General features: G+C 37.6%; 1 protein-coding gene across 9 annotated transcripts in view; it reads left to right on the top strand.

The window, feature by feature from the left end:
- Positions 1 to 24,789, top strand: part of NAALADL2 (N-acetylated alpha-linked acidic dipeptidase like 2) — a 455,965-nt gene that overhangs the window by 148,318 nt on the left and 282,858 nt on the right. The window contains exon 1 of one of the 9 annotated variants that reach the window (XM_065073815.1): positions 3,625 to 3,726. The exons of the other annotated variants lie outside the window; for them this stretch is intronic. The gene's annotated coding sequence lies outside the window, so the exon portion shown is untranslated. Of the gene's footprint in view, positions 1 to 3,624; positions 3,727 to 24,789 lie in introns of those variants that run through there. 9 annotated transcript variants of the gene reach the window in all.

Raw genomic sequence — 24,789 nt, 5'->3', positions numbered from 1 at the left:
ACATTATGATATATGAAACTGAAGGCTTTTGAGTAGTAAAAAATTACTCCTGTCAATTTGTCTTTGTGTATAGCACTTTGATATATCCTTCACAGCTTAATTATATTGTCATAGTTGAGAGATTAAAACAAAAGTCAGGTTGACTCTTGCTTAAGCTTCTCCCTGAAATAATACTGGTAGGTGAAGGGGGAAGAAATCCATAAGATCTATATAAAATTCCATTATAATGTATTGTGCCATCAATAACAGCTTCCCTCAGTGATGCAGTTTCACATAGTGCAGTTAGGGAGATATTCATCAGCCATCACTCACTGCACAGGAGCACAAACAACTAATATCAGATGTATCAGACAAAGAGTGAGAGAGTGGGAGTTGTCCTTTGTGGCAGCCTTGGAGCGGTTTGGGGGTGAGTTGTGCCAAACCCCGCTGGAATTCAGGCAGCTGAACAAAGGCACAAATCCGTCAGCGCAGGTTTATGGCCTGACTGTAAAAAGTATTTGATAATCCATCCGGGAAGTCTTTGTTGTCACCTTTGCCGACACGGAGACAGTTCCCTGGCTCCAGAAGGGAATTGTTGGGCGGTGGGATCCCGGGCCCTGGGCAGAGGGGACAGGAGGGACCCCCTTCCCGTTGTGGGGATAGAAAATCTTTTGGATATTGAGCTGGGCTTGATCTGTTACCAAGGAGACGTGTGATTTTGTGTTTGCCTATTAAATGGTGAGATACAAATGACTAAACAAACTCTTTAATCAAAATAAATTGCAGTATGTCATTTAGACATGCAGGTTTTGAGGCTTAATTATTATCAACTACATTGATTAAAGCAAACCCAGTCAAAAGCCAAAGGAGAATTTTCTGTGTTCTCAGACTCTCCATTAGTCTTTGTGCTTGGCTATTTTATATGCACAAAATAAGTTGCTCTTCTGCAAAGCTGTTCATTGAAATGAAATGCTTAGGGGTGCCTCATAAAGGTCTATGTGGCATCTGTGGTCAAATTAATTCGGAAAATTTCCAAGACGTTGTATTTGGCATATTACTTCTGCTCCTTGTGTTTTTGGATGACACTGTAATACATATACAAATTAAATGAAATATTCACAATTACTGCCACATGCTGCAAAAAAATATGGAATTTAAACAGCAGACAAATGAATGTAACTTAGGAGAAAGCTGCGAATACGGGACATTGTATTATTTGTTGCATATGTTTTATATACATGGATTCAGATGATGGAGTAAGGCATGCATTTCATTTATTTAACAGCTTCCCGCTGTAGTTGAAATGTTGCCCATGGGTGGCTTTCGGAGTGACAGCTTTGAGGGCAGAGAAAGGTTGTTTATCTTTGAACTTCAGGATGAGAAGGTGAAGGTGTGGATGGGCAGAGATGCAGGCAAGGATGCCAGGCAGTGTGTGCTTGGTAAAACGGGCTATTGTGGAATTTTTTCATTAAAAGAGATCCTGTTCAAACGCTGTGGAAATGTTTCTGTGGATGCAAAGGTAGAACTGCTCCATAGTCACCTGCCTGGGGATGTGGCACATGCTGGCAGTACACTTCACATACATGCAAGCAAGCAAATAAATGAAACATAGGTAAAAAATTCAGACATACGATCTTCTTTACTTGCTTCTTTACTTGCTTCTTTACTTGCTTCTTTACTTGCTTACCTCTAAAAGGTAAGGTTGGCTGTCATAAATTATTAATATGAGACTTCTAACTATACCAGTTTGGAACCTCTGCCTTTCCTTTCTGTAGTTTAGTTTAATGAAATTGTTATTGCTTCCTTCACATATTAAAGAATCTAGCTGATTACAAGGAAAAAAATACAACGACCTTACATGATTCCCTTGCTACCTGAATGTAATGAAATGAGTTTGAATATAATGCTTTCAGGTATTTGCTTTGCTAAAACAAATTCTTTCTATGTATTCAAAGTACTTGTTCAATTTAGGTAAATACCTTTTTACCCATTTTACATGTTTGGAAAAAAAAAAAGAATTTAGTATACTCTAATTTTGGAAGAACACTGTAATGAACTGGTAGATTGCCACAAATTGCTTGTAGAGTGCATGCTACATGGATAGATGAGAAAATTTCAGGAAAGCTTCTGATCAAAGTCAGAAAAACCTTCAACATTCAAAAAACCAAAATTTCAGCCTTCTAGGAAAAAGAATTTCTTTTTTTGTTTTCCCCGTGCTGAGACCGCAGTTTGAGTGAAGTTAGACCTGTAATTCGATACTTAATCTATAATTTGAGGACCTTGCCCTGGGTAGAAATCTCTGTCGTTATTTAGAAGTAACTTGCTGCCCCTGGAGGCACAGTGTAAATTCATGTAAAATGTATTCAGTGATGTGATTTGGGTGCATTAAAATAAGAATTTGATTTTTTTCTATTACAGTTAAAGACTTGTTGAGAATAGCTGCCTTTCTGAAGAGCTTTTCACATCTGTTCTTACCTTACTATTTTAATTTACTAGTGCTGTATCCGTGTACAAAGATTCCTTTTTTTTTCCTGTAAATTTATTTAGTATGCTGCTGAAGACTGTTATTAATGTGGAATTGCCTGTTGACTTGGGGATACTAATGCCTTTTGAGTTAGCTTTGTCCATCTGATTGGGACATAATAAAAATCAGTAAACATGTGGGTGAGTTTTCGGTGTGTGAGTAATTTGCTTTTAAAAAAGAGCGAGCTGGAGTCCAATGTTGTGCAGTGATGGTTGGCACATTAATATTTTGCTTTTTTAGAAAAGCGTTCAGTGGGCAGGAGATCAGAATGAACATTTTACATACTATTAATCTCTCTTTAGAATATTTAATCTTCTCTTTTTGGAGGGATTTGCTAATAGAGCGGTTTGCTTGAGTAATCAGTGTCTTCGGAAGGAAAAATAAACAGATATGTTTATCTGTAAGCAGGTTGTTGAGATTTTTCACTTCTGTCAGTATGTTTATTTTTTTCTATGTAATATATTAATATGGACATCTTATAAAATTTTTGCAGATAAATGTTTCTAATGATCTTTAAGTTGTCTCTGTCCATATTTTTGGCCAAATAGTATTTTATGGTTTAGCAGACATCCTCACATTTTCCTTTTGAATTCTGAATGAGCTTTGCAGACAGATGCAGTTGAAAATTATTTTTTTAAAAGAGGGTGTGGATTGATATCCCAAAATGCTGAAAATTCTGTATTCTGAAAGCAGTACAGACAACTTGGAACTTCCAAAGATGATGAAAATACAAATGTAGCCCTTGTCGGTATCATTGAGTTAATGCTCTGGAGATGTGCTGTGTCAAAGTCCTACAGGCAGCTGGTCTGCAAGAAACAGGGGTTCTTTAAGGTGCTGATCTCAGTACTTGGTCCTTTGTTTTTCCTTTGTGTTACCCTGGTGGAGGCTGATAAGCTCTCCCCTGTAAAGCCTGACTCTTAGGGACTGTTGGCCGGCTTTGTGAGTCTTCGCTTGCCCGCTCGTCTGGTGAGGGGGCTGCACACCTGGGGACATGCTTGGCCCTTGTCTCAGCCCTTCCCAGGAGCAAATGGTGGGAGGTTGGCAGGGTTTGGGGTTGGTGGGGCACCAGCAGTTCAGGTGCTACATTAGGCACAGGTGGTTAGGCTGGGACTAATTTGTCCCAGAAGATCTGATTTAATCTGTGTATTTCTCCCCAGCCACACTGACTTCTGGGGGTTTGGCTAGTTGTGTGTGTGAAAACAATTTTAAACGTCTTCATTTATGTAAGTTACTAATTAAATAGTTTTCTAAATTATTTCTATTCTGATATTGCATTGAAGGTTATTAGTAGTTGTTTTTTAATGTCATTCTTTAGTTGTACTTTGTAAATGATACTGTTTAGTTACTGATTGAAAGTCTGTCTGATTTTATTAAAGTTCCTACTAGTCCTATATCTTGGTGTTAGAATGTTTTTCATGGTAGGAGTTCCTTGCTCTGCAGTCCCATAGTTTTCTTTTTTGGTAACTATAAAATAGATAACTTCTTGAGTAATAATATGGGTTTATGTGTTATTTTAAAGTAATGTATTTGATTATTTTGCTGATGAAGCATTTCTCCTATTGTGTGTGATTTCAGCAGAAAATTTTAGAACATGCTGAAACTATAAGCCAGTGCTATTAAACATTTTTTGTGGACATATTACAGGTTCTTGACTTGCTCATTTACTCAGTAGGGGATCTTGTTTTGTTCCTGAGTTTGCCCCAAAAGTATCCTGTGAGCAGAAGTCTCTCCTAATTTGCCTGTTCTAGGGCAAATTGAAGTAATAATCTTCTCTCAGATCAAACCTGATATTTAGCAATATTTTCAGATATTGGGGAGAAAAATAGATTTTTGCTGTCTGCTTACACTTGTGAATTGCTGTGCTTGTAAATTACTCTGGAATTGCCACAGTAAATTACTGCACTGTGAAATACTGCTTCTCAGTGGTTTGAGAAGATTTTTTATATACATGCCTTACTTAAAGGATACTGTAACATTAATCAAATTTATTTGAAAGGTATTATTAGATTTTGTGTACTCTGTACTGAATAGTGGCGTATCCTTAGCAATGATTACTCATAAATTCTGCAATTATTCAAAGAATAGCCTCGTGATTAATAGCATTGAGTGTGTTATCCTGTGTTATTACAACAGTGTGGAAGCATTTTCATAATAACAAGGGATTTAATTGGTATGAAGACTTATTTGCAGAATACTAAACACATTGGTAAGCAAGGCATTTGAATTGTGCATTACAGGCACCCAGAGTATTATCAGCTAATTAGGTACTGGAAGGGCATAAGTAGTGTTAGCAAAGGCTGTTCAACTCCTGAGCAAAGTTGGTTTTCAGTATTAAAATGGCTGGTACAATGATTATAAGTTTTATGTGATTTTAAGTGTGTTTTACTACCTTTTGTGAACAGTTTCTAAAGCATACTTTAAAGCAGTTTTCAGGGAATAGTCCATGATTAGGTTTTGCAATGAAGCTGCTTATCTGTATCTAGAAAAATGTGTAGAAGACATGTTTGCATCAGTAATAGAATGGCATAAATATTTAATCTGTTTCCAGGAAAAGCTGTTTTTTTTTCTCCAGCAGATGTATTTTGTCAGGTGGTGGGAAAGTATGAATGTAGGTTGGTTGGTCCAGGTAAAGGAGGAGATGCATTAAGGGTAGTCTGAGGCTGGGGAGTTCTTGATTATTAGCCTGCCAGTTTTAAATTCCTTCTGTAATGTACTAATCAAACCCTTTTGACAGTTTAAGCTTTATTGTCACCCTTAAACCTCTACAGAAGGAGGATTTCCTCTGAAATATGGTTTGTTTCCTACACAGCTGTTAATTATGCCTAGTGATATATTTTGCTAGCTTTTCCTTCCTTCCAGGCCAGTGTCATCTGCAGACTTCTTTTGCCTCAAGTCTGTGATATTTTATCCTCTTTCCTTGCTGTTTCTCACTTTTCATTGAATTCCTTGTCAGAAAGTGTAGCCCACACAAGTATTTTATCTTTCGTTCAAACCTTTGATTGTTTATGACCAGTCAGCTGTCAAAACCCTACATCTGCTGGTATGCTGCAGAAGTTATCCTCGCTCGAGGCAGTTTATTTTTCTAAGGAATTAAACATTTTTTCATATAGGCGTGATGTTGAAAGTAGATAAAAATACAATGCTAACACTTCACAGAGGATGAAGACTGTTGCTAAGTAGGATGGGGTGGATTGTTACTTCATTAATTAAATGCTTTTTTCTTTGCAAGTGTCCGTGTGAGGCATTGAGTGGACTCTACTAGTCCAGGGCAGCACAGGACAGCACTCCTTCCTTGTCCTTTCTGAGGTGCGGAAGGGACGCTTGGTCAATGTACTGGCTGTAGAGATGTGGTCCTCTGTCCTTCACACTCAGGAATTGACTCAATGGAGCCAGCTACCTAAAATTGGAGCCAGCTGCTGAAAACTGTGTCTAGCTGAGGAGCTGGCTGTGCCAAAGCTGTGCTGTGTCTGAGGGGTGGTTGTTAACAGGGCGCTGGGCACTGGCAGCAGAGGAGCCTCGGCAAGAGAGGGGAGAGCATGTCCCGTTTTCTTGCTTCACAATCCAAACTCAGCAGGGCCGGGATCGGGATGGTGCTGGGAGGAGAGAAGTCCCCCAAAGCTGTAAATGTCTGAAAAGCTGCAATACTGCATCAGGGCTGGGAGCCAGGGCTGAAATTGTGTGGTGGTTTGGTTTTTCCAGAAGGGCTGCTGCCAGCAGAGCCTGCGCGGTGGGAGAGCCTCACCTGTGGCAATGCTGGAGCCTCGGGGTCTTGCTAAAATGCCAAAGCTTACACTGTGTGCTTGCTCTAAATTAAGTAGATATATGATCGGAACAGATCAATTTTGTCCTCCAGTATGTTTATTATACATGTACAACAAAACAAATAATCTCAAAATGGCAGAGTTCACTCTTCATTGTTGGTTATTTACTCGTTTGTTTGAAAGCTGTGCCAGGAACCCTTCAATTCCCCACGCCCCACCTGGAAAAGTCTTTTTCACCTATTAGACCAAGTTGTAATGCATGAGGTGCTTATAGAGGAATATATTTCACAAGTACAGCTGAAGGTAAATGACTGACAAAGCGTTATGTTGTGAAATCGTGCTGCTGGCAGAGAAAGGATCTCACCGATATAATGGTTTTATGCTGTTCCAGTGGTTGGTGTTCCAGCATTTTAGGACATCATGATACAATTTACTTATCTAAGATCTGTGATTAATGTGTGAATGCAGTATCATTTTAAAGATAGAAGATGATGAACAGCAATAAGGAATTTTATTTCTGTTATGTATAGTACTCTTCAGCCAGATTATTGTTAAAGCCAGATGTTTTATGACTTCTTGATAATAGCGCAGGGTGTTTTATTCTTGGTATTAATTGGAGTTACATTTTATAAAGTAGAAATTTAATTCTGTCATTCATTAAATAACTTAAAATCACACTATTTGGCAGTTTATGATTCTACCAGTTCCTTCTTTTTAAAGAATTGTATAGAGGGAAATTCAGATTTGTGTCCTATATTTTGCAAGTCTGAGACAGGTAGAACTAGAGGGGAGAAAACTCACGTGCTCACAGCTCAGCATATAGCTAGAAAATAAGTCCAAGACCAGTGTGTTTTTACTGTTCGGGTTGAAGAAGCTATTAACTGGTAGTACATGAGAGAGTTTTAAAATAAATTGATTTGCTTACTAACAATGTTTTCTTGCCTGAATAAGAGTTTAATCATATTGGTGGGAAACAAAATTGATGAACCTTTAACATCAGATGGTACAGAAATAGTGATTAGAAACCATTTGCCTACAGTTTAGAAGACAGAAATTTAGATTAAGCACAACTGAAACATTAATTTAATCTAATTCTGTTGAAGTCATGGGGAAAACCTGCTGCTGTAAAATTAATCTTATTCATCATTTGCAGTTATGAGAAGGGTAGAATAATGTCAGTATAATTCTAGTGTAAAAGTCATCAATATAATTTTTTCTCCTTCGCACCTGATGCAAGTGTGCTTCTCATTTATGAAACGCCCTCCTCCTCCTGTCACGTCGCTTGATTTCTGCCATTCCCTGTCAACAAAACAGTCCAGATTTAGCTTTGCAAAGCCAAGGAAGTGAGATCCCAGCAGTCAAAAGCCTGCTTGGAACAGAACTGCACACACAAAAATGAAGTGTTTTTCCCAGCTGGTGTACAGGCATGAGCAGGAAGGACCAAGCAGCCATGGGCTTGGAGCTGTTTCCTGAAAGAAATATTAACAAGCTGCATTCAATGATTCTTCCCTGATCATGAAACCAAACTACCACTTCTCTCTAAGTCACCTACAACACAGAAAAGATTCAAAGATTGCTTTGTTTGGTGGCTATCCTTGTTAGTTTTTGTTTATTTATGTTTTATTTTCAGTTTGAGACAATCTGATTTGGATGAGCCTGTCCTCCAGTAACAGATACAGTCCCTGTCCTACCTTCTCATCACATTATCTAACTGGGAAAAAAATTTGACTGAAACAATAATGACCAAAAGAAGAACTTCATAGCAGCCTTCCCTTTCAGCACCTTCCCAAATAAAAGAAAGCATTCATATTCTCTCACAAAGAAATATGTACCCCAAGTAGGGCATGCTTTCCTACTTTAGGAAAAAAAAGCTCAAATCATTCATGGTCGTTGTATTCTCTTGCCAGGATTCTGGTCTGGTTGTTCAATTCGTTCAGACTTGATCAAAGTCAGGTTGTCTTTTCCCCTTTGTCTCTCTTCCGCTGATTTCTGTACACCATGGCTAAAGGAATCACGTGGGGAGTCTCTGTCTCTTCTGTTGATGCTTGTGTGTTCATTGCGCTGTTTAAAGAAGGTTTGGGATTTTGTTGTTTTTGGTTGTGGTTAGGTTTTTGTTTTGTTTTAGAAAAACCCTTGCCTATTGAATCAAGCATTTACTTGGTATGAAGGGCACTCTTATTTAATAAAGAACTCATTAGTTATTTGCTCACAGATTTCAATACCATCCTTCCCAAACCTCTACCGATGGGTGTGTTAGAGGAACCCTAACAAGCGTCCGGACACAATTTGTAGTGACCTTTTCCAACGGAAGTCCCAAGAGGTGTAGGGTCTGATAAATATTTCCTACTACTAGCAAGAGCAAATGTTTCTTGATGTGCAGTTAAATCTTTGTACTTAAGGTGCTGCCCTCAACTCCATTTGTCAGGACTAGGGCAGGTTTGTAACTTCTGTTTAAACTCCCTGCTCTCAGTTCGGCAGTGACTCTGATGATGGTCACTAACATACTTCTGCGCGTCTGGGCTGGTTTTCCTGCAGTTCTTACAAGAACTGCTGATTTGCTGTGGAAAATAGCATCTACTGGGGTGTTAGAAGCTTTATGATCTAACTACAGCGATATGTCATCCTTCTAACACCTCATTTCTATCCAGTTACAAGGCTGTTCTGGAATGTTTTGTGTAGGCTGAAGTATTAACATGAAGGCTTAAAAATGAAGAGGTCCAATATTGGGATAGCTTTGTGAGAGATGTGATGAGAGCTGGAATGTCACTGCAAGTTTGCTACTAGCGAAGTAAGTCTTGATCTAGTCGTTCAAGGACTGACCAGGGTCTATGCAAGACGCTTCTGGTACCCTAAGGAGAAGGTACTGACTATGCAATTTGTCTCTTATTTACTTTAAGGTGTGTGCGTAGCAATTCCTGAGACGACAGCCATGTATCTAACAAATTACATACACAATCAATGTACCAATACCTGTTCAGTTACTTGGGGGTTAGCAGAGATGCAGTAGCTGTCTGTGTTTGCATAAATGCACATTATTTGACTTGGCTTAACCTGAAGGGAAGGAGGGCTTTCCTAATGCACGTTACTTCATTACCTTGCATTTTATGAGCTGAGGCCAGGTGACTGGACATTTACTGTGCCTCAGTTCATGTGGATAATATGTATATCTTTGACAGCTTTATCATGTGTCTGAGGTCTGACTGCACTGTCTAAATATCTGCTTTAGCATCTGCAGTACGCTGTACATGCTTGCATATGAATGTCTGCTTTCTGAAAGTCAGTTTTGTGAAAGATTATTATGCCTACATACATATATACTAGTGTAAGTAAAAGTTAACTAACACAAGCAGTTTTAACAATGCTGGGTTTTTACAAACTAAGTGCTTTTGTGTTTGTGGGAGGTTGCATTGCAGTAGGAGTTGTGCACCCGCAAAAATCCTGAACTGAGGTGTGCTGGCTCGCTAGTGCCAAGTTTGCTCTGTAGGTGACATCTGCCATCCTGTTAAACAGGGGACTTTTGTTATGGATCTGGTTTAGTGGTTTAGATCTGTGAAGGACTTGTGTGAAAACAAACAAACAAACAAAACACAAAAAAACACAAACAAAAACCCCACAAAACAACAACATAACAAAACAACAACCAACCAAACAAAACCAACCAACCAAACAAAAAACCACAACTGTACTACATAATGCCTTCAGATAGCTTACTCAAAAAGTTGGGTTTGTTTCAAGTTTAATAGTGTATTTACAACAAAGAAATATATTACTATGATAAAACAGTGCAGTTATTCATCTGTGGATTGTATTTAGTACAGAATTTCTTTAAAGGGAAACAAATAATTTCATAGTTTTTATCTACAAAAAAAATATAATCAATTGGCATGCCAGACTAATTAATCTTATAAAAACTAACAATCAAATGCAGCTCATTTCCTCCCAGAGGAACACACAGTACTTCTAAAGGTCACCATTAAGCTGTGCACCTCCTTTTATTACACTTTCTCAAAAAATTTTTTGAAAAAAGGAGTGGTTGAGTGATGAGAACTCAAATCTCTCTAATGCTTAATAAACGTAACCTTTATCATGGTATTGAACTTGATGATCCTGCATGAAGGAAGAGTTCATGCTGCTTTAGACGCATTTGTGCTGACTGTTAGTTAATCATTTTTATTTGCTGTATGGATGCCACGTGGAATATTTATTAAAATTCTTCAGAGCATGGTAAATGTGAAGAGGGATTAAAGAAGCAGAGTAGGAAGGATGGCTTCTCTGCAAGGAGGATGTGTGTGGATACGAGCAACCATGGAGGATGCATGTTGACTCCAAAAAGGTTTCTTCGTGAGCATTCACCCTCGTGATCTGGTTCTGGATATTATTAAATTCTTTAAGTGCAGATAGAGCTAGGTATATGATTTATACAGTATTTTTATGCAGAGTTCTGCATGGTAATAACTGGTTTAAATTTGACATAACTAGAAAGAAATAGTGATTTTTTTTTTCCTTCTTGTATGCTCATATTAGAAAGTCTGTGGAAAAATAATAATTTTAAAATTTTAAAAAAAGTATGAAATATAATACTATACATAGGGATATTCTCAAAGCAAATCAAACTCAAAGCTTTCAAATTTCATCTCCGATCAGGCATCTTTTATTGCTGCATTGTAAGAAGCTAAGTATCTTTTCTCAAGTAGACTATAATTCTTAATCATAAATGGTATGCTAAGTTGCTTTAGGAGGTAACTAGAGAATGAGGGTTTTTTATTACTGATCTCTAAGTAGTGCCCAGAAACTCATAGGTTCCATAAGCATTCCTAATGATCCATTTAAATCATGCTAACCATGATAGATTGTAGGTTGCTATGTTTTACGTCATGATCCTCATCTGTACTAAAATTAAGCTCTTGTTTCCTTAATTGAATATTAAATTTATTCTGTTCCTTGGTGGACTAAATCCTTAGCAAGTGTAAATCTGAATTTTATTTGCAGCAGGTGCTAATCTTGCCCAAAATACAGATCCTTGCTATGGCTCTTTTCCAAAGAAATTCAAGTTACTTTTCCACTCTGTGCTGACTGTGCAATAAATGGGCTCTACCTCTTACTTGAATTGAAACGTCATGTGGAGAACCTGAGTTCCTGCTGGCAGGTTAGTGTGTGAGGGACTGGGCTTCTGCAGATGACTTCTCAAACAATCTTGGACCATCACTCAAAATTAACAGAAATATAAAAGATATTGAATAATTTTTCCTCATCTCTTCTTTGTGTGTTTTCCCCGGAGAGGAGACAAAGCCAAGCGTTGCTGAGAAAATGGATAAAAAGCACGGGAGATGACAAACGTGCATTTGCCAGTCAGTAATGGATGTAGGGCATGGGAAAGATAATGAGTTGCTTTATCTGTTTTGCCTCTGATTCGACATAGATTTTTCTCTTTTCTCAACTTTTTTTTTTCCTTCTCCATAATACTGTTACATGTAGCAAGTAACGAAAGTCTGTCCACTACCTCAGGGATCCCAATCACAGCATAAACATTTTTCCTTGCTTTGGGCTGAGAAGGAAGCGCAGGGCAGGGCTGGCGCCAGCACTGGAGAACACCCGGCAAAGAAACAGTTGTCTCAGCCACACGCAGCCAAACCAGTCACTGCGGCAAGCAGTAAAAAAAAATCCTACCAGCAGTGGTAGCGGTTGCTATTTGAAGACACCCCACCTCCGTATTTGTTTTAGGGATGTCAATCACTTGTAATATTTGACTTGCTTGTTAGTCAGTACCAGCTTTCCACGATGCTTGGAGAGGGACTGGAAAGGCTCCTCCACGTTAAAGCCTCTTTTGTCACTGTCAGTTTTGGTACAGGAAACATCCATCAGCGTCACTAGTGGGAGGAAGTTGTGCTGTCTCTGTCAAAATCCTGTGCCCCTGGTTAGTGGATTTTTGTTATTGTCATCTTATACTCCCCCAGGATCACTTGTCTGACACTGTGTTGGCTTCTAGGGACATAATGTGTAGCTTCCTCTGAAAGCTGTAAAGCCTGATGTTTGTTCTCCTTGAACAGTATGTGTCTTCAGAAGTCAGAAAGCTGCTTTCTGGCTGAATTTATTTCCCTCAGAATTATACGTGCAAAACTTTTTTCTACCTTGCGTGCACTTATAGATGAAGTAAAATTTGCGGCAATTGCTGCTTTAATTTTTTGTGTGGGCAGCTGTTTCATTTATGTAAGTATTACTCCTTTTGAGAAATTGCTAGAAGATATAAAAGTTTAAGTTCTCTGCTGGAACGTAATTCTGGCATTCATAAAAGACCTGCATTTCCAGCCCCTGTCAGCATGCGATGCTTGTCACATGCTTGAATATGTCTTGCTCTTATAAATCTAACTCTTCTGTAGGCACCGTTTGACAGAAATGAGTCGATTACTAACAAAATAAAGAAAAAAAAAAAAAGCAGTGCCTCCACCGGTCAAGCCTTTTTTAATAAACCAGGGAGAATAAATTGTAATGGCTGTGTCCTCAATGAGGTCATGGGTCAAATCCCCACCAACCGGTTAAACAGACTTAATATTACTGGCAAGAGGAATAAAAGGAAACGTGGTAATATCTCCATGACTTGAAACAGGCTCCTCACACCAGCTCAGCTCCCTTGTCACAAAAGAATAATTTAATTAATATTTCCGTTGCTTGTTCAAATCAAACAAACAAACAAAAAAAAGCCACAAAAAACCCAAACAAACCACAGCCAAACAAAAAAAACCCTTCCTCCCCTCCCAAAAAACTCAACCCAACCAACCAAAAAAAAGCAACCAACCAACTGAAAAACCCAAAAGACAACAAAAGCCCCCCCGCCCCAAGCCAAAACCTAAACACAACAGAGCAAGCCCATAATTTTCCTACCAAGCCAGTAGAAGTCCTTTACAGAATCCCATTTTCCACCATTTCTTTTTAGGTTAAAGAGACAGATTTTAAGGACATCTCCATGGAAGCCTTTGCTCACTCCTGTTTCCTACACAATACTACAGTAGCACTGCCCACATTTCTGTTTGGGGCATTTTCAAGATAATTTACTAGGTGTACATGCAAATAAACACCCTTGGGCCTAATCCAGCTTTATAAATTTCTGTCCTCTGGTGTCCTCAAGAAAGGACAACTATCTACTGCACAGGATTTATGCAAACTGTGTTTCCTTTGTGGTCCCTGAAAGCAACTTTGTACAGACTTTCGGAATGGCAAAAGTAAGTGACTTCTTACAGGCATGTTAAGTGTGAAATGCTCTATATTAAAAGCAGATTTAGAAGGATATTATTTTGAGGTTAACTAAAAATATGATTTTATTGAATGTGTGAGTTAAACTGATAATTGTGATTCTTGAAATGTTTTTGCCTGTTAAATATTTGGATATTCAGTTAAGTGACTGTATAGTAAAAATTTAAGGGATGTTGTTAAATTATCCTTTACTGTCTGTCTGTGTCCATGTTTTCTATAAAAAGACTCATTTTTTTGTGAAAAAGGGACATATTTATCAGGGGGAAACTGTAAAATATGGAGAATTTCTTTGTGACTTTGCAATAAGGAAAGATGAAGTCATTTGCATGCTGCAACTATTTTGTACAACTCTGGCTGTAAGTTATCAACAATACTTTTCCAAGGCTCACTACTTACGTGAATAATCAGCTAGCAGTCTCTTTTGCAGTGGGTTTGATTTCATAAAATCTGGTACTGGAGTGGTATTACAGCTTGCAAATATTTCAGAGTCAGCTTTAATATAAATTTTTATACTATGCTAGAGTGAAGCCACAATCTGAAATAATTTTACATCATAAGTGGTTATAAATGAAAGTACTTGCAAATTATTTCTATCACATTTGTGGAGGAAAGAATCTATTTCCGCCTAAATATTTAAGTCCATTACCTTATGAGAAAACAGTCATTTCAAGTTTTAGCACCTGAGTGGTACTGAACTTTAGTGATAGTAATAACCAGGTAAAAGTGCTGAAGAATAAAATCACTGCCTTCTCAGGAGAAACCTCTCTCTGAAGAAACCTTGAGAGTCCCACTGATATGTCTTGGATAGACAGATTCCAGCGCACTGAAGTTTGATGATGCAGCATCTTGACTTACTCAACTTTTGGAAGCATCTATATATATGTGTATATATATATAATATTTATATGGGTAGTATACACACACATATGTATTGCTGATATATATATATATATATATATATATATATTTATAAAATTTATACATGTGTATATAGGGTGGCCATAGTATTTTTGTGCTTTTGAATTCATAAACCAAATCACTACCTTGGAGGAATCAGAAATCTGGGAGCTTCCGTTCCCTGCACGCTGCTCCTGCAGAGGGAAACGCTTTATCCTTTGAATATCACGGGACATTGACTGTGCGCCTGGCAACGCTCAGAGGAAGCTGAATTGTGATTATAGTCCTTGGAAAAATGACCAAACAATGCAGCCCCAGTTATAAATTTGATTATCTGTGTTCAAGTGCATATGTCTGAGTTGAGGTGAGAGAAGATAATATCTGTGCGCTTGCTTAACTGTTTATTGCTATGGCATTAAATAAGATTACTGGCCTCAGGTTCACATTGAGCCACACACCACTGAGTTTTGAGACTGGCGTTTTTGCTTCAGTAGGTCAAGGAGAATAAAAATCTGCTTATGTTTATAAATTTTTAAATGTCATTTGGTATATGTAACAATTACTCGGAGAAAAAATCTTGTTTCTTAGGGTTGTTTGTTTTCTTTTGTGGAAACCGAATATTTCAGATAATACTAAAGTTGTATCTGTAGCTATCTGTAATGCCAATAATGAGGGTGGAGAGGGAACTGGCTTATTTCTTTTGTTAGGATGGGGGAAGTCCTGTGTCTTGCAGTGCATCACTTATGTATCTCTAATGATTTGACTGAACTACAGTATGCTGATTTTTTTTTTTTTTTGGTGGCAATTATAGAAAATTCCAAGTTATACATGCTGGTCGTGTTCTGCAGTGGGCAAGGCTGCTTCTTGCTGGTCTGTAGGCATAATGGAGACTCAGCCTTTGGTGTTTTCCTTGACGGGTGTGTTCTTTTTATTCTTCTTGAGGGATTTTTTTCCCTCAGATTTTATAGATCATATAAATATGTATGTGCTGTCCTGTATTTTGATTGAAGGCTAGGCTGTTCTGAATAGCGGCTATGCCTTGCGAGGAAGTTTCTAAAGAGTTATAGTCTTTAAGATTAATTTTATTCATTTGCAGCATAGATGTAATTGCAGTGTATGTTGAAAGGAAACTTTGCGTTAATAAACAAACAAGTATTAGAGAGGTAGCTCTACAGTTAAGCAGAGTTTTAAGCCATCTCATTAATCTTTATTTTCATAAATAATAATTCAAAAGCAATAGTGAGTAATATGAATATTCTAATCACATATAGAAAACCATCATTCTGCTATCAAAGGTGAAACAAAAGCTGTCTCAGATATTCCTCTGAACATTAAGATCTTGAGTAACTCAAGAAATGGAAGTATGCGTGGAAAATAGGAGATTTTTTTTTTTTCTTGCTTTCTCCAGTTTTGTTTTGTAGTAGCTGCCAACAGGTTGTCTAGGCTGACAAAATTATATATACAGGCTTTTGGTTGTCAGAGCAACCTATATATTTTGGAGCAATGGGTAGTAGGGTGGATCCAGTGAGATTTCTAAGTGAGGTACAACAATAAGAGAGATGAGAATCAAGCCTGTATTTCCACCCACACCAGACCTACAAATGGATTTTATGGAGTGTTTTTTTAATGTATTTATCAAGGTATGAAAAAGGAGAGGAAAGTGAGGTTGTCTAATAGTATGTGTTATATTTTCAAATGATATAAGCTATAGGAGTTTTTAAAAGCACTATTTCAAAAATTGCTTCAGGATGTTATTCTTTAGCTTGCTTTCTCCTTCAGCCAGTAATGATGGTTGTGTGTAATTCCCTGTGTTTGAAAACCTTTTTCATTTAAATTAAAACGAAACAAACCAAAAAACAAACCACACAAACCAGTCCACACAAAACACGCCAAAAACAACCCACCGAAACCTCACAACATACAACATCAGGAATCACAGAATGTCAGGGACTGGAAGGGACCGCAAAAGATCATTTGGTCCAATCCCCCTGCCGGAGCAGGAACACCCAGATGAGGTTACACAGGAATGTTTCCAGGTGGGTTTCAATGTCTCCAGAGCAGGAGACTCCACAACCTCCCTGGGCAGCCTGTTCCAGTGTCTGTCACCCTCACTGAGAAGAAGTTTCTCCTCATATTTAAGTGGAACCTCTTATGTTCCAGTCTGCACCTATTACTCCTCATCTTACCATTGGTTGTCAATATTCCAGTTGCATATGCCAGTCTCTTTTAACACCTGCTCTTGGCTTTTGTGGAAGCATTTTGTGCGTGTTCTAGAAAGTTGCATTTGAACTCACTGTACCAATGGCCCTGGAAGGACTTAGTGTGGTGCAGAGCTGCCGGCCAGCTCAGGCTGCCGACACTCAACTGCAGCGTGGGCAAAACGCATCTGTCTTCCCAAGGCTTCTCCTCACCGGGGTTGTTACTGGTACAAGAACTGAAGAAGTCTGATGTCATATGTGGGGAAACATAATTTGGATATGAGATTTTGACTCGAGAGTTGGCTCTGAAAATTCAGCTTTTTTTTTTTTTCCCCTTTTTTCTCCCCCTAGCCTTAGGAAAGTTGCTGTTTTATTAAATCTTTGGGGCTGATCATCAGACAGTAATCTAGATTTTGACTCTTTTGAACGCCTCTGAAATGGTAAGTCGTCTGAGAGGCAAACACTAAGAAGTACTCTGAGTAAATAATGGCAAATTTAGCAAAACTTTGATGGTGCGTATACAGTTCAGGTTGTATGAGCATGACTGTCTGCACCTTACTATATCCAGGCTCTCAGGATCCTCACTTTACATGCTAAAAACCCATTAATTGTTCGGGGTCTGTCTGTAGTGTATAATGTACCATCACCTGTCTAGATGTTCTGGCTCAGGTATATAGTAGCACAGTGCATGTCTGTTTAAAACATGGTTTTGTGCTGTGATATGTACTTGTGAGCCATAACCTTGGTGCTGGAGCTCATTTCACCAAATATTTGTATATCTGAAGTATTTGCATTTAGAAATTAAGGATAAAGATATTCCTACATCTCTTGTGTTACAAGGTTTCCTTATGGTACATAAAACAAGCCATGGTTCCAGTGGGAGGCATGGTGCAGTGCTGCAGTGGGAACACAGAGAAAAACTGCTTTTCCCCATACTTACTCTTGAACTCTGGCTGCCTTAAATTCAATCCATTTACTCTCATTCTCCTGAAAAACACAGATTTTTAATTAGCGTGATTAATAGGGTCAAAATTAGAAATTTTAGAATACAGTGAAAAAAAATTAGTTTTTGCTCATAAACCAAAACAACTATATTTGCACACAGGACAAAAAATACATGCGTCTGCCAGCTTGTAGAATTACCTGTCATAGTAACATATGTGTATGTATTTTTTTGAGATATAGTAGGTGCACATGAAATCGGCCAAGGAACTTGTGCTATTTAGGATGCTCAACTTTTAGGTCCATCTAGAGATGGATATGTAGCAGTTTGAGATTTATGATATATCTTTGTTAATAGTATGAAAGTTATATTAAACTTTCAAAATAGTATCTCAATTTTTTAAAAATACTACTTTGGCAAAGTTTGTGGAAATTGTTGGACTTCCATTAAAGATTCTGAGTTTTTCTGTGTGTTAAATTTAGATTTTAAGTGAGAAAAGATGCTTATTTGAACTCCTGTAGGCCAAAGTAGCCTGTACTTTTTCAGAACTTGTTAAACTGGTATTACCTACTCAGCTTCCCTATTTTAAAAAAAGGCAAGAAAAAAAACAACAAAAAAAATACTACTGACGTGAACATGCCCTGGCGTATTCAAAGCTAAAAGATTGAAGGAAAATATCTTTTCCTCTTGTTTCTCTTTATAGCATAGCTGTCTTTATAAAGATAAGGTGGGAACAAGTCTGTAGTACTATTGTACATCTAAATTTTTATGAGAATATGTCTTCTCAATTCATGCCAGATAAACACAAAAGACTATTACTTTAATAACAAAATTGCAGGTGGAAAAGATATATTGATTTTTTTTTTTTTCTTTTCTTTTTTTTGTCTGAACTCATTTTGTCTTACTCACTTTTTTTTAGGTACTGGGTACATTTTTCAGAAGCTGAGGTTGAGTGGGAGCTGTTGATGTGTTGATATGTTTAGGTAGAGGCATAAACAGTTCTGTTCGTCACTGTCAGCGGTGAAAACAAGACAGGTTATTAATACATGTTTATACATTTTGACTTCAGGAGCCAGTGTTGTTCGTAAGAAACATCTGCAAGATTTTTATATTCTGAATAAAAGTGTTGAAAAAAGGTTGAGTAGTCAGGCATTAAATAACCTCACACCTCTCAGGAGTCCCTGTGAATAGTGGATGTTATTAGTTGAGAATGTTTCCTCATGAAATCAGACCCTTGAATTTCTTAGACTAGTGGCAGGGATGACATGGGGTTTTGAGAGGGAGGATTTTTTATTTGTAGGATTTTTGCTGTTTGTATTGATGGTATTTTTTTATTTAATAAGGCCATACTGCTTTATGAAATCCATCTGCTGGGTCAGCAAAATTTTCAAGCTCTGGATCTGTAGACGTGTTGCCAAAAATTGCTACCCTTGTTGCTGAAATATTCCGTTTCATGAAAGTGGATATTGGTTCATTACTCTGGCAAGTCTCTTGAAGAGGATCAGTCCAATCAATTGGAAAATAGCCTCATCTATATAGAGCTGGAAAGGCAGGTGCAGCTGTAGAAATCTTGTGTTTTCGTGTGTCCTCTTTAACTCTTCCACAATAAAATGGAGGACTAATGAGCTCTTTTGTGATTTTTAGCACCTCAGCATATTCTGGTTGCTAATGCGGTGCTAACATGGGTGACACAGGCATCATTATAAAGGAATTATTGGATCATGAGATGGAGAAAAGTAATAGCTTTCCTCCCAAAGCCATGCAGAAATCGCTGTATGAACAGAAGATGGTAAGAATAACCTGTAGCACTTACATAGCATAGCCACCATTCTTATTTACATCAACTACAATTTAGGTTGTTGATGCCTCTACTCATGTTAAAAACCAAATTTGCCTGTTTTTCTGCCACATAGAAGAGAAAATACGGGAGAGCTAATGCTCTTCTAATTGGAGCATTTGAACAAGTAACTACTAAAATGTCAAATGCTACCCAGACGTGTTCTGTAGGAATGTGGCATTTTTGGATGTTTGTGTGACTGCACTGTAAATGTTAACAAAAATACTAATAAGAAAACATTGAAACTGCTTGTACACATCTAAAAAAAAAAAAGAATAACACAAATAACTGAAAGACTTTTAGTTTTTGAATGTTATGTTTAATTTTAGCAGGCTTTTTTTTATGTTTCAAACAAGTGTCCTTTTACAGTACACTGAGTCCCTTTAAATTCAGAGCCTCGCTTGTAGTGCAGTGCTCCTTCTCCTTCCAACCATGGTGTTCACCTTCATTGTGCTTCATCTCAGTATGCCACCTCTGACCATTAATGCAAATTGGAGACCAAATAAGAGTTGCTCTGGATTTAAATTGGTGCAACTCACAGCAGAATCTGTCTTCAGTTCATATTAATGACTGCAAGTGGGAGAAGTAGCCTCAACAGATAGGAAGCTCTAATGAGACTGTGTTCCTTCACCCGTAGCCATATCTGCCACCTAATCTCTTTTCTGTACTAACTGGTGAACGAAGTTCAGTTAATTGTATTTTCAGTTGAATTCTGCAAAGACCAAATATGAGAATAAACAAGGAATCATGTTTGCATGTTCAAATATTTTCCTCCTTAAATTCAGTGCTTACTTTGTTCATGGTAATTGCACTTAAATTCCTCCATGGCCTGTGTGGCTGCTCTCGGGGGGCTGTTGGGAGGCTCTCTTTTTAGTCTTGCCTCTTGGAGCACTGAGGCATTGCCATAGCCCACATGTGCTTGGGCCTTTTTCTTTAGAGGAAGCTCAAATAAACATCAACAGAATATTTACTTTTCTATACTACAGTTAGTAGCAGAGTGAGATTTCCGTGCAAAGGCTCTGTGTGTCAGCAAAGCAAATATAGTATATTGTGATTTTTGTATGCTTGACTAAGGGCAATACGTTCCATCATTTGAGAGTTTGCATGAAGGACGTTATTCCCACTGTGCGTGTCAAAAGGGATCTTCAGCATCTTGCGGCAGATAGCCTGAACTCCCTTCTTTGATAAAGTACCTTTTGTCAGCAAGTGTGTATGTAGAAAATTAGCAGTTCCTTCAGCATGAAAACCTTGACATTGAATATAATTGAGGAGGTTAGTGTCAGCATGTTCGTAAGTATTACCTGTCATTTGAAATATGACAGTGCTGTAACTGCAGGACCTTGGGGACTTCCGTGCGTTGGCACTGCCATCTGAGCAGCGTGGTGTCTGCGAGACAGCCGTCCCAGCCACTTCGACCCTGAGATAATTAACGTGGCCCTGGAGGCTCCTGCCTTTTGCTTTTCTGCACTTGTTGTTTAATAAGATGTTTGTTGCTGTGCTTGTCTCTGCAGTGGTGTGCCTTTAGGGACGCAGGGTCCTTCACGTTCTGTCACAGTTAGTGGGTTTAGGTAATGCTGTCTGCACATCCATTTATTTAATTTCCAGCAAATTAAAATATTATCATCAGTTAGCCAGCTATACGTGGTGGCTTGCTTCTTTCCTGAGAGGATGCACGTGTTTAGGTGGTGTGAAAACAGGCTGAGAGGGGGGAGAATATTTGAAACCAAACTTTTCTTCTGGTAGTTGAATCACATAATGATGTTGAATGATAAAGTGTCATCATAGGATACAGAAACAATATGCAGCACGCAAGGAGCGAGGGCTGTGGTGGTTGCTGTCTGGGAGACGCAGTCTCGGGGTGGAAGTTATCAGGGACCGTGGTTAGACAGACAGTGTCTTTAATTGCTCACATTGGTCAGGATCACGGTGGTTTAGTCCATAAAGTCTTTCTGGTGCATTACTGAAAGCAAAATGTGTTTTTAATAAGCAAATGGGGGAAAAAAAAAAAAAAAAACAAAACTGAAAAGTTTGAAGCATCTATGTAAAGACAAGCCGAACACAACTGGTGTTACTTTTCCGCTCTGTGAAACAGTGTTTTAAAGGGTTTTGAAAAATTCAGTTGTGTTACTCCAGTGAGATTCATGCTAATATGCCGATTCATATGGCTGAACTTCTTTTTGAATATTGAAAGAACTCAAAGCAACACTAAATCTAAATAATCAACTCCAATGGATGGCATTATTGAGCAAGAGTGCTTTCACGAAGGTGCATTTTTAGCCAAAACAAAAGCTTCATGAAATCATCTTGCTTCTAGGGAATTGTCTGTTTGAAGGAAACAAACCTTAAAATATTCTCCTTCAGTTTTTTTAACAGTTGATTTTTATTTTTTTTTTTTTTAAATGTATTTATTTCTGAAGGAGGCAACAAATATAATGAGTATAACCTGGCACGTGCAACCTCGGAGATGTGGTTACTGCATTTAACTTTCATTTCATTATATGAGAACAAATGAAACTGAAAAGATGTCCCATTACACCCATTTAGTTTGAAATACTTCTAATCTGTGTTGCTTGTTGGGGTATCATTCATAATTAGAACTGGGAATCAATGGAAGATAATATTGAACAGTGAGTTCGGCTATTCAAAAAAAATGCTTTTCCTGGAGAAGCTTCTAAAATGCTATCAAATAGAGTTGCAAATATTAAAAAGATGAGTCTATAAACCACCATCCACCCATAAGGACTCACAGTGTAGCAAAATACTTCATGTTCCTTAGTGTATTATTTCCACTGTCATGCTAATACAGAATGAAGGAGAGGAATACAGCTGTTTTTTTCTAATAAGCCAGCTCTACTTCAGGAGTTAAAGTCAAGATGACTGAAAGCTACAATATACTAAAGACTCATTCTCCAGTTCTTTTACATTATGAATATAAATATCTTTTCAGTTATAGGCTTTCATTGTATAGCTCACCATTAGGCATAAACCACTGAGGAAGCTGTCTGCATTAGGCTACTGAAATTGTACTGATTTACATCTCTTCTGTACCCTCACTTTACAAATATTAAGGGAAAAGTAAGTATTGAGAATTTTATATAAATACATTTGTCTTTGACTTTCGTTTAGGACTGCTATGTATTTGGCTGATGTGAACTTTATTTGTTCTACAGTACAACTGCAACATTTGTTGTTTAGTTGTAACCTGTCTGTTTTAAAAAGTAGTGTGATACATTATAATTTTTTAATATAACGCCTTTAAGAATAGAGTTGTAGATTTTATAATAATATGCATCTTAAACCATTTGGCTTACTTGGGAAAGAAAAGTGCTAAACTTAAACCCAAACAGAGCGGATTTCACATTTACTAGGCTTACATTTAAAAAAAATAGTTGAATTAAAAATTGTGTGAGTATTTGAATAGTTCCAAGTTGATCCTTTTCTCACTTAAAAACTGTTATTGGAGGGAAAGAATTGTTTTCTCAATAAAGATAATTAAGTGGAAGATGTTGATCGGCTGTGGCTAATATTAAATTAATTATTGCTTGGATTTCAATCAGCAGTGACAGAACACTTAAGGAAGAGAATGTACAAACTCAAGTTCTACCAAATGTGATCTGAAACCTTATTGAAGTGGAATATTTAATGGGAATTAGTTAAATAGATAAAGAATATCATAGGATGTCAGCTTCCAGTGGTGGAAAGACAGATGCTCTACAGATAGATGTCCTTTTTCACAAAGCCTTTTAACTTCGATTTTTCAGAAAATGATGAAGTTCTGTCTATTCTCCCAGTAAATGGTAGAAAATAGTCAGAATTAAGTGAGTAAAATTAACAGTAATAAAGTTAGGGAAGCATGAAATTAAAGAAATGATTGCAGTAATAAGGTGTAAAAGTTTTTCAGAAAAAAATAATACCCTCTTGATTTGGCAGAAAACAATATTAGTACTACTTATTAAAGAGGAATACATTTATGTTATCAGTATCTCATCTGTGAGATCTACATACATTTTGGATTTACCTACTCCGTTCTATTTGATTATCTCAAATTAATGTACTTTGCAACCACTAATCAATTGGTCCTTCTCATTTTAATGATAATTATTACTAGCTTAGTTTTCAAAAAGAAAAAAAAATAATTGAAGCTGAGGCTTTTGAGATAAATAGATCCATTAAAAAGAGCTTTAGTTTTAGGTGCTCAAAGGTGCCCAGCTCAATAGAAGGTGTAGAGCTGGGTGTTTGCTGATACCTCAAGTAGCATTTAGGTGCTTCAGTCTGCAATTCTGTACAGTGACAATTCAATGCAATATATATATATGCAGCTCTTGGAACAGAAACTTGTTCCTCCGAGGCAGAAGATACTTCCAGGGACTCGGGGTAATACTTATTCTTGCTTTTTTTCCCCTTTTACTCATCAAATATTTGTGTGCTCTGCACAAAGCTGAATGACTGCAACAAGGGAGTGGAAGAGGAGGGGGATGGCATGTGAGTGAGGAGCAAGACTGAGGTTACAGGCTGCAGTATAGTAGTGCATCATTATTCAAAGACATGGGTTTGGATTTGCATTACCTTGGAAACTGAGGCTCCACAGAAATTGCTGAACTTGATGGGTTTGTGCAGAGCTCAAGAGAAGCAGACAGGCTGAGGGACATCCATCTCTCCATCAGTCCTAGAGTTCTTCCATACAACATCTAGCATAACCCCATTTCCTCTGTAGTGGATCTTGCACGTGAATCCTTCCCAAGTGTCAGATTCATTTATTTCCTCCCCTCCATCAGTTTTTATGGTTTACCGGTGGGAGGATCAAAGTTAAAGTTTCAATCTAAGATTGAACAGCAAGTTAATAATGGTTTGTGTTGTACAAACACAATGCCGCAGCAGTGTTAGTTTTTTGTATACAAATACAATTAATAGCATTTCACCACAATAATACTTCTGAATAACTGTTGAGATTTTTTTTTTCCCTCAAAGATCTTCATTAAAATGCAGGTGGGCATATCCCAGTAAACTTAGAGAGGGGAGATACCCAAGTGAGTCTCATTTTAATAAACTGTTCTCATGAAAATAAGATTTCTGGTGAATTAGTAATTGAGTTCCTGTGAGATGCTCTGCTTTCACACTTCTGCAGTTGGCTGGTTCATTTGGTGTTGAACAGCTCTAACAGATCCGGAGGAGCTGAAAACATTGATGAGGTCAAAAGAGTGAATGGCTGCTGAAGGCACAACTTATTCACAAAAAATGCATCTCAGTCTTTGAATGCATTTCTATTCATCTTTTTATCTCCATGTTTCACATCTTATATAGAAACATCAGTATTTTTTTTTTTTTAATACTAAGCTTTGCAGAGCTGATGTTTATTGTTTTCTTGATTCTTGCCCTTTTAACAACCTTTAAATATAGGTCCA

The sequence above is a fragment of the Columba livia genome, chromosome 9 (genome assembly GCF_036013475.1).
Source record: "Columba livia isolate bColLiv1 breed racing homer chromosome 9, bColLiv1.pat.W.v2, whole genome shotgun sequence".
NCBI lineage: Eukaryota > Metazoa > Chordata > Aves > Columbiformes > Columbidae > Columba > Columba livia.
The sequence above is the reverse complement of the archived record's forward strand: the minus strand, read 5'-3'. Positions and strand labels throughout refer to the sequence as shown.